The sequence below is a fragment of the Syngnathus typhle genome, linkage group LG4 (assembly GCF_033458585.1).
Source record: "Syngnathus typhle isolate RoL2023-S1 ecotype Sweden linkage group LG4, RoL_Styp_1.0, whole genome shotgun sequence".
NCBI classification, from domain to species: Eukaryota; Metazoa; Chordata; class Actinopteri; order Syngnathiformes; family Syngnathidae; genus Syngnathus; species Syngnathus typhle.
In genome coordinates, this window is record NC_083741.1 from 471,261 (window position 1) to 483,267 (window position 12,007).

A 12,007-nucleotide genomic window follows, 5' to 3' on the forward strand; every position below is an offset into this window, starting at 1 on the left:
CCTAACCAGAGTGACGGGAGCGGCACAATTCAGAAAAAGCGCTCAGCTCGCCGAGAAAATGCGATTTAAGCAATAAAATTAAAAATGCTTATAAAACATAAACCAAACGTTGGAGGTGGTCATTTCTTCATGCGCAGTGAATAACTCGGCACTCTAAAGCACCCGAGAGCGTTTTTTTCGATGCCAAGTGACGGGAGCGGCACAATTCAGAAAAAGTGCTCAGCTCGCCGAGAAAATGCGATTTAAGCAATAAAATTAAAAATGCTTATAAAACATAAACCAAACGTTGGAGGTGGTCATTTCTTAATGCGCAGTAATAAACTCGGCACTCTAAAGCACCCGAGAGCGTTTTTTTCGATGCCAACCTAACCAGAGTGACGGGAGCGGCACAATTCAGAAAAAGTGCTCAGCTCGCCGAGAAAATGCGATTTAAGCAATAAAATTAAAAATGCTTATTAAACATAAACCAAACGTTGGAGGTGGTCATTTCTTCATGCGCAGTGAATAACTCGGCACTCTAAAGCACCCGATAGCGTTTTTTTCGATGCCAACCTAACCAGAGTGACGGGAGCGGCACAATTCAGAAAAAGTGCTCAGCTCGCCGAGAAAATGCGATTTAAGCAATAAAATTAAAAATGCTTATTAAACATAAACCAAACGTTGGAGGTGGTCATTTCTTCATGCGCAGTGAATAACTCGGCACTCTAAAGCACCCGAGAGCGTTTTTTTCGATGCCAACCTAACCAGAGTGACGGGAGCGGCACAATTCAGAAAAAGTGCTCAGCTCGCCGAGAAAATGCGATTTAAGCAATAAAATTAAAAATGCTTATTAAACATAAACCAAACGTTGGAGGTGGTCATTTCTTCATGCGCAGTGATAAACTCGGCACTCTAAAGCACCCGAGAGCGTTTTTTTCGATGCCAACCTAACCAGAGTGACGGGAGCGGCACAATTCAGAAAAAGTGCTCAGCTCGCCGAGAAAATGCGATTTAAGCAATAAAATTAAAAATGCTTATAAAACATAAACCAAACGTTGGAGGTGGTCATTTCTTAATGCGCAGTAATAAACCCGGCACTCTAAAGCACCCGAGAGCGTTTTTTTCGATGCCAACCTAACCAGAGTGACGGGAGCGGCACAATTCAGAAAAAGTGCTCAGCTCGCCGAGAAAATGCGATTTAAGCAATAAAATTAAAAATGCTTATTAAACATAAACCAAACGTTGGAGGTGGTCATTTCTTCATGCGCAGTGAATAACTCGGCACTCTAAAGCACCCGAAAGCGTTTTTTTCGATGCCAACCTAACCAGAGTGACGGGAGCGGCACAATTCAGAAAAAGCGCTCAGCTCGCCGAGAAAATGCGATTTAAGCAATAAAATTAAAAATGCTTATAAAACATAAACCAAACGTTGGAGGTGGTCATTTCTTAATGCGCAGTAATAAACTCGGCACTCTAAAGCACCCGAGAGCGTTTTTTTCGATGCCAACCTAACCAGAGTGACGGGAGCGGCACAATTCAGAAAAAGTGCTCAGCTCGCCGAGAAAATGCGATTCAAGCAATAAAATTAAAAATGCTTATTAAACATAAACCAAACGTTGGAGGTGGACATTTCTTCATGCGCAGTGAATAACTCGGCACTCTAAAGCACCCGAGAGCGTTTTTTTCGATGCCAAGTGACGGGAGCGGCACAATTCAGAAAAAGTGCTCAGCTCGCCGAGAAAATGCGATTTAAGCAATAAAATTAAAAATGCTTATAAAACATAAACCAAACGTTGGAGGTGGTCATTTCTTAATGCGCAGTAATAAACTCGGCACTCTAAAGCACCCGAGAGCGTTTTTTTCGATGCCAACCTAACCAGAGTGACGGGAGCGGCACAATTCAGAAAAAGTGCTCAGCTCGCCGAGAAAATGCGATTTAAGCAATAAAATTAAAAATGCTTATTAAACATAAACCAAACGTTGGAGGTGGTCATTTCTTCATGCGCAGTGAATAACTCGGCACTCTAAAGCACCCGATAGCGTTTTTTTCGATGCCAACCTAACCAGAGTGACGGGAGCGGCACAATTCAGAAAAAGTGCTCAGCTCGCCGAGAAAATGCGATTTAAGCAATAAAATTAAAAATGCTTATTAAACATAAACCAAACGTTGGAGGTGGTCATTTCTTCATGCGCAGTGAATAACTCGGCACTCTAAAGCACCCGAGAGCGTTTTTTTCGATGCCAACCTAACCAGAGTGACGGGAGCGGCACAATTCAGAAAAAGTGCTCAGCTCGCCGAGAAAATGCGATTTAAGCAATAAAATTAAAAATGCTTATTAAACATAAACCAAACGTTGGAGGTGGTCATTTCTTCATGCGCAGTGATAAACTCGGCACTCTAAAGCACCCGAGAGCGTTTTTTTCGATGCCAACCTAACCAGAGTGACGGGAGCGGCACAATTCAGAAAAAGTGCTCAGCTCGCCGAGAAAATGCGATTTAAGCAATAAAATTAAAAATGCTTATAAAACATAAACCAAACGTTGGAGGTGGTCATTTCTTAATGCGCAGTAATAAACCCGGCACTCTAAAGCACCCGAGAGCGTTTTTTTCGATGCCAACCTAACCAGAGTGACGGGAGCGGCACAATTCAGAAAAAGTGCTCAGCTCGCCGAGAAAATGCGATTTAAGCAATAAAATTAAAAATGCTTATTAAACATAAACCAAACGTTGGAGGTGGTCATTTCTTCATGCGCAGTGAATAACTCGGCACTCTAAAGCACCCGAAAGCGTTTTTTTCGATGCCAACCTAACCAGAGTGACGGGAGCGGCACAATTCAGAAAAAGCGCTCAGCTCGCCGAGAAAATGCGGTTTAAGCAATAAAATTAAAAATGCTTATAAAACATAAACCAAACGTTGGAGGTGGTCATTTCTTAATGCGCAGTAATAAACTCGGCACTCTAAAGCACCCGAGAGCGTTTTTTTCGATGCCAACCTAACCAGAGTGACGGGAGCGGCACAATTCAGAAAAAGTGCTCAGCTCGCCGAGAAAATGCGATTCAAGCAATAAAATTAAAAATGCTTATTAAACATAAACCAAACGTTGGAGGTGGACATTTCTTCATGCGCAGTGAATAACTCGGCACTCTAAAGCACCCGAGAGCGTTTTTTTCGATGCCAACCTAACCAGAGTGACGGGAGCGGCACAATTCAGAAAAAGTGCTCAGCTCGCCGAGAAAATGCGATTTAAGCAATAAAATTAAAAATGCTTATAAAACATAAACCAAACGTTGGAGGTGGTCATTTCTTAATGCGCAGTAATAAACTCGGCACTCTAAAGCACCCGAGAGCGTTTTTTTCGATGCCAACCTAACCAGAGTGACGGGAGCGGCACAATTCAGAAAAAGTGCTCAGCTCGCCGAGAAAATGCGATTTAAGCAATAAAATTAAAAATGCTTATAAAACATAAACCAAACGTTGGAGGTGGTCATTTCTTAATGCGCAGTAATAAACTCGGCACTCTAAAGCACCCGAGAGCGTTTTTTTCGATGCCAACCTAACCAGAGTGACAGGAGCGGCACAATTCAGAAAAAGTGCTCAGCTCGCCGAGAAAATGCGATTTAAGCAATAAAATTAAAAATGCTTATTAAACATAAACCAAACGTTGGAGGTGGTCATTTCTTCATGCGCAGTGAATAACTCGGCACTCTAAAGCACCCGAGAGCGTTTTTTTCGATGCCAACCTAACCAGAGTGACGGGAGCGGCACAATTCAGAAAAAGCGCTCAGCTCGCCGAGAAAATGCGATTTAAGCAATAAAATTAAAAATGCTTATTAAACATAAACCAAACATTGGAGGTGGTCATTTCTTCATGCGCAGTGAATAACTCGGCACTCTAAAGCACCCGAGAGCGTTTTTTTCGATGCCAACCTAACCAGAGTGACGGGAGCGGCACAATTCAGAAAAAGTGCTCAGCTCGCGGAGAAAATGCGATTTAAGCAATAAAATTAAAAATGCTTATAAAACATAAACCAAACGTTGGAGGTGGTCATTTCTTCATGCGCAGTGAATAACTCGGCACTCTAAAGCACCCGAGAGCGTTTTTTTCGATGCCAACCTAACCAGAGTGACGGGAGCGGCACAATTCAGAAAAAGTGCTCAGCTCGCCGAGAAAATGCGATTTAAGCAATAAAATTAAAAATGCTTATAAAACATAAACCAAACGTTGGAGGTGGTCATTTCTTAATGCGCAGTAATAAACTCGGCACTCTAAAGCACCCGAGAGCGTTTTTTTCGATGCCAACCTAACCAGAGTGACGGGAGCGGCACAATTCAGAAAAAGTGCTCAGCTCGCCGAGAAAATGCGATTTAAGCAATAAAATTAAAAATGCTTATAAAACATAAACCAAACGTTGGAGGTGGTCATTTCTTAATGCGCAGTAATAAACTCGGCACTCTAGAGCACCCGAGAGCGTTTTTTTCGATGCCAACCTAACCAGAGTGACGGGAGCGGCACAATTCAGAAAAAGTGCTCAGCTCGCCGAGAAAATGCGATTTAAGCAATAAAATTAAAAATGCTTATAAAACATAAACCAAACGTTGGAAGTGGTCATTTCTTCATGCGCAGTGAATAACTCGGCACTCTAAAGCACCCGAGAGCGTTTTTTTCGATGCCAAGTGACGGGAGCGGCACAATTCAGAAAAAGTGCTCAGCTCGCCGAGAAAATGCGATTTAAGCAATAAAATTAAAAATGCTTATAAAACATAAACCAAACGTTGGAGGTGGTCATTTCTTAATGCGCAGTAATAAACTCGGCACTCTAAAGCACCCGAGAGCGTTTTTTTTTATGCCAACCTCACCAGAGTGACGGGAGCGGCACAATTCAGAAAAAGTGCTCAGCTCGCCGAGAAAATGCGATTTAAGCAATAAAATTAAAAATGCTTATAAAACATAAACCAAACGTTGGAGGTGGTCATTTCTTAATGCGCAGTAATAAACTCGGCACTCTAAAGCACCCGAGAGCGTTTTTTTCGATGCCAACCTAACCAGAGTGACGGGAGCGGCACAATTCAGAAAAAGTGCTCAGCTCGCCGAGAAAATGCGATTTAAGCAATAAAATTAAAAATGCTTATTAAACATAAACCAAACGTTGGAGGTGGTCATTTCTTCATGCGCAGTGAATAACTCGGCACTCTAAAGCACCCGAGAGCGTTTCTTTCGATGCCAACCTAACCAGAGTGACGGGAGCGGCACAATTCAGAAAAAGCGCTCAGCTCGCCGAGAAAATGCGATTTAAGCAATAAAATTAAAAATGCTTATAAAACATAAACCAAACGTTGGAGGTGGTCATTTCTTAATGCGCAGTAATAAACTCGGCACTCTAAAGCACCCGAGAGCGTTTTTTTCGATGCCAACCTAACCAGAGTGACGGGAGCGGCACAATTCAGAAAAAGTGCTCAGCTCGCCGAGAAAATGCGATTTAAGCAATAAAATTAAAAATGCTTATAAAACATAAACCAAACGTTGGAGGTGGTCATTTCTTAATGCGCAGTAATAAACTCGGCACTCTAAAGCACCCGAGAGCGTTTTTTTCGATGTCAACCTAACCAGAGTGACGGGAGCGGCACAATTCAGAAAAAGTGCTCAGCTCGCCGAGAAAATGCGATTTAAGCAATAAAATTAAAAATGCTTATTAAACATAAACCAAACGTTGGAGGTGGTCATTTCTTCATGCGCAGTGAATAACTCGGCACTCTAAAGCACCCGATAGCGTTTTTTTCGATGCCAACCTAACCAGAGTGACGGGAGCGGCACAATTCAGAAAAAGGGCTCAGCTCGCCGAGAAAAGGCGATTTAAGCAATAAAATTAAAAATGCTTATAAAACATAAACCAAACGTTGGAGGTGGTCATTTCTTAATGCGCAGTAATAAACTCGGCACTCTAAAGCACCCGAGAGCGTTTTTTTCGATGCCAACCTAACCAGAGTGACGGGAGCGGCACAATTCAGAAAAAGTGCTCAGCTCGCCGAGAAAATGCGATTTAGGCAATAAAATTAAAAATGCTTATAAAACATAAACCAAACGTTGGAGGTGGTCATTTCTTAATGCGCAGTAATAAACTCAGCACTCTAAAGCACCCGAGAGCGTTTTTTTCGATGCCAACCTAACCAGAGTGACGGGAGCGGCACAATTCAGAAAAAGTGCTCAGCTCGCCGAGAAAATGCGATTTAAGCAATAAAATTAAAAATGCTTATTAAACATAAACCAAACGTGGAGGTGGTCATTTCTTCATGCGCAGTGAATAACTCGGCACTCTAAAGCACCCGATAGCGTTTTTTTCGATGCCAACCTAACCAGAGTGACGGGAGCGGCACAATTCAGAAAAAGTGCTCAGCTCGACGAGAAAATGCGATTTAAGCAATAAAATTAAAAATGCTTATAAAACATAAACCAAACGTTGGAGGTGGTCATTTCTTAATGCGCAGTAATAAACTCGGCACTCTAAAGCACCCGAGAGCGTTTTTTTCGATGCCAACCTAACCAGAGTGACGGGAGCGGCACAATTCAGAAAAAGTGCTCAGCTCGCCGAGAAAATGCGATTTAAGCAATAAAATTAAAAATGCTTATAAAACATAAACCAAACGTTGGAGGTGGTCATTTCTTAATGCGCAGTAATAAACTCGGCACTCTAAAGCACCCGAGAGCGTTTTTTTCGATGCCAACCTAACCAGAGTTACGGGAGCGGCACAATTCAGAAAAAGCGCTCAGCTCGCCGAGAAAATGCGATTTAAGCAATAAAATTAAAAATGCTTATAAAACATAAACCAAACGTTGGAGGTGGTCATTTCTTCATGCGCAGTGAATAACTCGGCACTCTAAAGCACCCGAGAGCGTTTTTTTCGATGCCAACCTAACCAGAGTGACGGGAGCGGCACAATTCAGAAAAAGTGCTCAGCTCGCCGAGAAAATGCGATTTAAGCAATAAAATTAAAAATGCTTATAAAACATAAACCAAACGTTGGAGGTGGTCATTCCTTAATGCGCAGTAATAAACTCGGCACTCTAAAGCACCCGTGAGCGTTTTTTTCGATGCCAACCTAACCAGAGTGACGGGAGCGGCACAATTCAGAAAAAGTGCTCAGCTCGCCGAGAAAATGCGATTTAAGCAATAAAATTAAAAATGCTTATAAAACATAAACCAAACGTTGGAGGTGGTCATTTCTTCATGCGCAGTGATAAAGTCGGCACTCTAAAGCACCCGAGAGCGTTTTTTTCGATGCCAACCTAACCAGAGTGACGGGAGCGGCACAATTTAGAAAAAGTGCTCAGCTCGCCGAGAAAATGCGATTTAAGCAATAAAATTAAAAATGCTTATTAAACATAAACCAAACGTTGGAGGTGGTCATTTCTTCATGCGCAGTGATAAACTCGGCACTCTAAAGCACCCGAGAGCGTTTTTTTCGATGCCAACCTAACCAGAGTGACGGGAGCGGCACAATTCAGAAAAAGTGCTCAGCTCGCCGAGAAAATGCGATTTAAGCAATAAAATTAAAAATGCTTATAAAACATAAACCAAACGTTGGAGGTGGTCATTTCTTAATGCGCAGTAATAAACTCGGCACTCTAAAGCACCCGAGAGCGTTTTTTTCGATGCCAACCTAACCAGAGTGACGGGAGCGGCACAATTCAGAAAAAGTGCTCAGCTCGCCGAGAAAATGCGATTTAAGCAATAAAATTAAAAATGCTTATTAAACATAAACCAAACGTTAGAGGTGGTCATTTCTTCATGCGCAGTGAATAACTCGGGCCTCTAAAGCACCCGAGAGCGTTTTTGTCGATGCCAACCTAACCAGAGTGACGGGAGCGGCACAATTCAGAAAAAGCGCTCAGCTCGCCGAGAAAATGCGATTTAAGCAATAAAATTAAAAATGCTTATAAAACATAAACCAAACGTTGGAGGTGGTCATTTCTTAATGCGCAGTAATAAACTCGGCACTCTAAAGCACCCGAGAGCGTTTTTTTCGATGCCAACCTAACCAGAGTGACGGGAGCGGCACAATTCAGAAAAAGCGCTCAGCTCGCCGAGAAAATGCGATTTAAGCAATAAAATTAAAAATGCTTATAAAACATAAACCAAACGTTGGAGGTGGTCATTTCTTCGTGCGCAGTGAATAACTCGGCACTCTAAAGCACCCGAGAGCGTTTTTTTCGATGCCAACCTAACCAGAGTGACGGGAGCGGCACAATTCAGAAAAAGTGCTCAGCTCGCCGAGAAAATGCGATTTAAGCAATAAAATTAAAAATGCTTATAAAACATAAACCAAACGTTGGAGGTGGTCATTTCTTAATGCGCAGTAATAAACTCGGCACTCTAAAGCACCCGAGAGCGTTTTTTTCGATGCCAACCTAACCAGAGTGACGGGAGCGGCACAATTCAGAAAAAGTGCTCAGCTCGCCGAGAAAATGCGATTTAGGCAATAAAATTAAAAATGCTTATAAAACATAAACCAAACGTTGGAGGTGGTCATTTCTTAATGCGCAGTAATAAACTCGGCACTCTAAAGCACCCGAGAGCGTTTTTTTCGATGCCAACCTAACCAGAGTGACGGGAGCGGCACAATTCAGAAAAAGCGCTCAGCTCGCCGAGAAAATGCGATTTAAGCAATAAAATTAAAAATGCTTATAAAACATAAACCAAACGTTGGAGGTGGTCATTTCTTCATGCGCAGTGAATAACTCGGCACTCTAAAGCACCCGATAGCGTTTTTTTCGATGCCAACCTAACCAGAGTGACGGGAGCGGCACAATTCAGAAAAAGTGCTCAGCTCGCCGAGAAAATGCGATTTAAGCAATAAAATTAAAAATGCTTATAAAACATAAACCAAACGTTGGAGGTGGTCATTTCTTAATGCGCAGTAATAAACTCGGCACTCTAAAGCACCCGAGAGCGTTTTTTTCGATGCCAACCTAACCAGAGTGACGGGAGCGGCACAATTCAGAAAAAGTGCTCAGCTCGCCGAGAAAATGCGATTTAAGCAATAAAATTAAAAATGCTTATAAAACATAAACCAAACGTTGGAGGTGGTCATTTCTTCATGCGCAGTGAATAACTCGGCACTCTAAAGCACCCGAGAGCGTTTTTTTCGATGCCAACCTAACCAGAGTGACGGGAGCGGCACAATTCAGAAAAAGTGCTCAGCTCGCCGAGAAAATGCGATTTAAGCAATAAAATTAAAAATGCTTATAAAACATAAACCAAACGTTGGAGGTGGTCATTTCTTAATGCGCAGTAATAAACTCGGCACTCTAGAGCACCCGAGAGCGTTTTTTTCGATGCCAACCTAACCAGAGTGACGGGAGCGGCACAATTCAGAAAAAGTGCTCAGTTCGCCGAGAAAATGCGATTTAAGCAATAAAATTAAAAATGCTTATAAAACATAAACCAAACGTTGGAAGTGGTCATTTCTTCATGCGCAGTGATAAACTCGGCACTTTAAAGCACCCGAGAGCGTTTTTTTCGATGCCAACCTAACCAGAGTTACGGGAGCGGCACAATTCAGAAAAAGCGCTCAGCTCGCCGAGAAAATGCGATTTAAGCAATAAAATTAAAAATGCTTATAAAACATAAACCAAACGTTGGAAGTGGTCATTTCTTCATGCGCAGTGATAAACTCGGCACTCTAAAGCACCCGAGAGCGTTTTTTTCGATGCCAACCTAACCAGAGTTACGGGAGCGGCACATTTCAGAAAAAGCGCTCAGCTCGCCGAGAAAATGCGATTTAAGCAATAAAATTAAAAATGCTTATTAAACATAAACCAAACGTTGGAGGTGGTCATTTCTTCATGCGCAGTGAATAACTCGGCACTCTAAAGCACCCGAGAGCGTTTTTTTCGATGCCAACCTAACCAGAGTGACGGGAGCGGCACAATTCAGAAAAAGCGCTCAGCTCGCCGAGAAAATGCGATTTAAGCAATAAAATTAAAAATGCTTATAAAACATAAACCAAACGTTGGAGGTGGTCATTTCTTCATGCGCAGTGATAAACTCGGCACTCTAAAGCACCCGAGAGCGTTTTTTTCGATGCCAACCTAACCAGAGTGACGGGAGCGGCACAATTCAGAAAAAGTGCTCAGCTCGCCGAGAAAATGCGATTTAAGCAATAAAATTAAAAATGCTTATAAAACATAAACCAAACGTTGGAGGTGGTCATTTCTTCATGCGCAGTGAATAACTCGGCACTCTAAAGCACCCGAGAGCGTTTTTTTCGATGCCAACCTAACCAGAGTGACGGGAGCGGCACAATTCAGAAAAAGTGCTCAGCTCGCCGAGAAAATGCGATTTAAGCAATAAAATTAAAAATGCTTATAAAACATAAACCAAACGTTGGAGGTGGTCATTTCTTAATGCGCAGTAATAAACTCGGCACTCTAGAGCACCCGAGAGCGTTTTTTTCGATGCCAACCTAACCAGAGTGACGGGAGCGGCACAATTCAGAAAAAGTGCTCAGCTCGCCGAGAAAATGCGATTTAAGCAATAAAATTAAAAATGCTTATAAAACATAAACCAAACGTTGGAGGTGGTCATTTCTTCATGCGCAGTGAATAACTCGGCACTCTAAAGCACCCGAGAGCGTTTTTTTCGATGCCAACCTAACCAGAGTGACGGGAGCGGCACAATTCAGAAAAAGTGCTCAGCTCGCCGAGAAAATGCGATTTAAGCAATAAAATTAAAAATGCTTATAAAACATAAACCAAACGTTGGAGGTGGTCATTTCTTAATGCGCAGTAATAAACTCGGCACTCTAAAGCACCCGTGAGCGTTTTTTTCGATGCCAACCTAACCAGAGTGACGGGAGCGGCACAATTCAGAAAAAGTGCTCAGCTCGCCGAGAAAATGCGATTTAAGCAATAAAATTTAAAATGCTTATAAAACATAAACCAAACGTTGGAGGTGGTCATTTCTTCATGCGCAGTGATAAAGTCGGCACTCTAAAGCACCCGAGAGCGTTTTTTTCGATGCCAACCTAACCAGAGTGACGGGAGCGGCACAATTCAGAAAAAGTGCTCAGCTCGCCGAGAAAATGCGATTTAAGCAATAAAATTAAAAATGCTTATTAAACATAAACCAAACGTTGGAGGTGGTCATTTCTTCATGCGCAGTGATAAACTCGGCACTCTAAAGCACCCGAGAGCGTTTTTTTCGATGCCAACCTAACCAGAGTGACGGGAGCGGCACAATTCAGAAAAAGTGCTCAGCTCGCCGAGAAAATGCGATTTAAGCAATAAAATTAAAAATGCTTATAAAACATAAACCAAACGTTGGAGGTGGTCATTTCTTAATGAGCAGTAATAAACTCGGCACTCTAAAGCACCCGAGAGCGTTTTTTTCGATGCCAACCTAACCAGAGTGACGGGAGCGGCACAATTCAGAAAAAGTGCTCAGCTCGCCGAGAAAATGCGATTCAAGCAATAAAATTAAAAATGCTTATTAAACATAAACCAAACGTTGGAGGTGGTCATTTCTTCATGCGCAGTGAATAACTCGGCACTCTAAAGCACCCGAGAGCGTTTTTTTCGATGCCAACCTAACCAGAGTGACGGGAGCGGCACAATTCAGAAAAAGTGCTCAGCTCGCCGAGAAAATGCGATTTAAGCAATAAAATTAAAAATGCTTATAAAACATAAACCAAACGTTGGAGGTGGTCATTTCTTAATGAGCAGTAATAAACTCGGCACTCTAGAGCACCCGAGAGCGTTTTTTTCGATGCCAACCTAACCAGAGTGACGGGAGCGGCACAATTCAGAAAAAGTGCTCAGCTCGCCGAGAAAATGCGATTTAAGCAATAAAATTAAAAATGCTTATAAAACATAAACCAAACGTTGGAAGTGGTCATTTCTTCATGCGCAGTGATAAACTCGGCACTCTAAAGCACCCGAGAGCGTTTTTTTCGATGCCAACCTAACCAGAGTTACGGGAGCGGCACAATTCAGAAAAAGCGCTCAGCTCGCCGAGAAAATGCGATTTAAG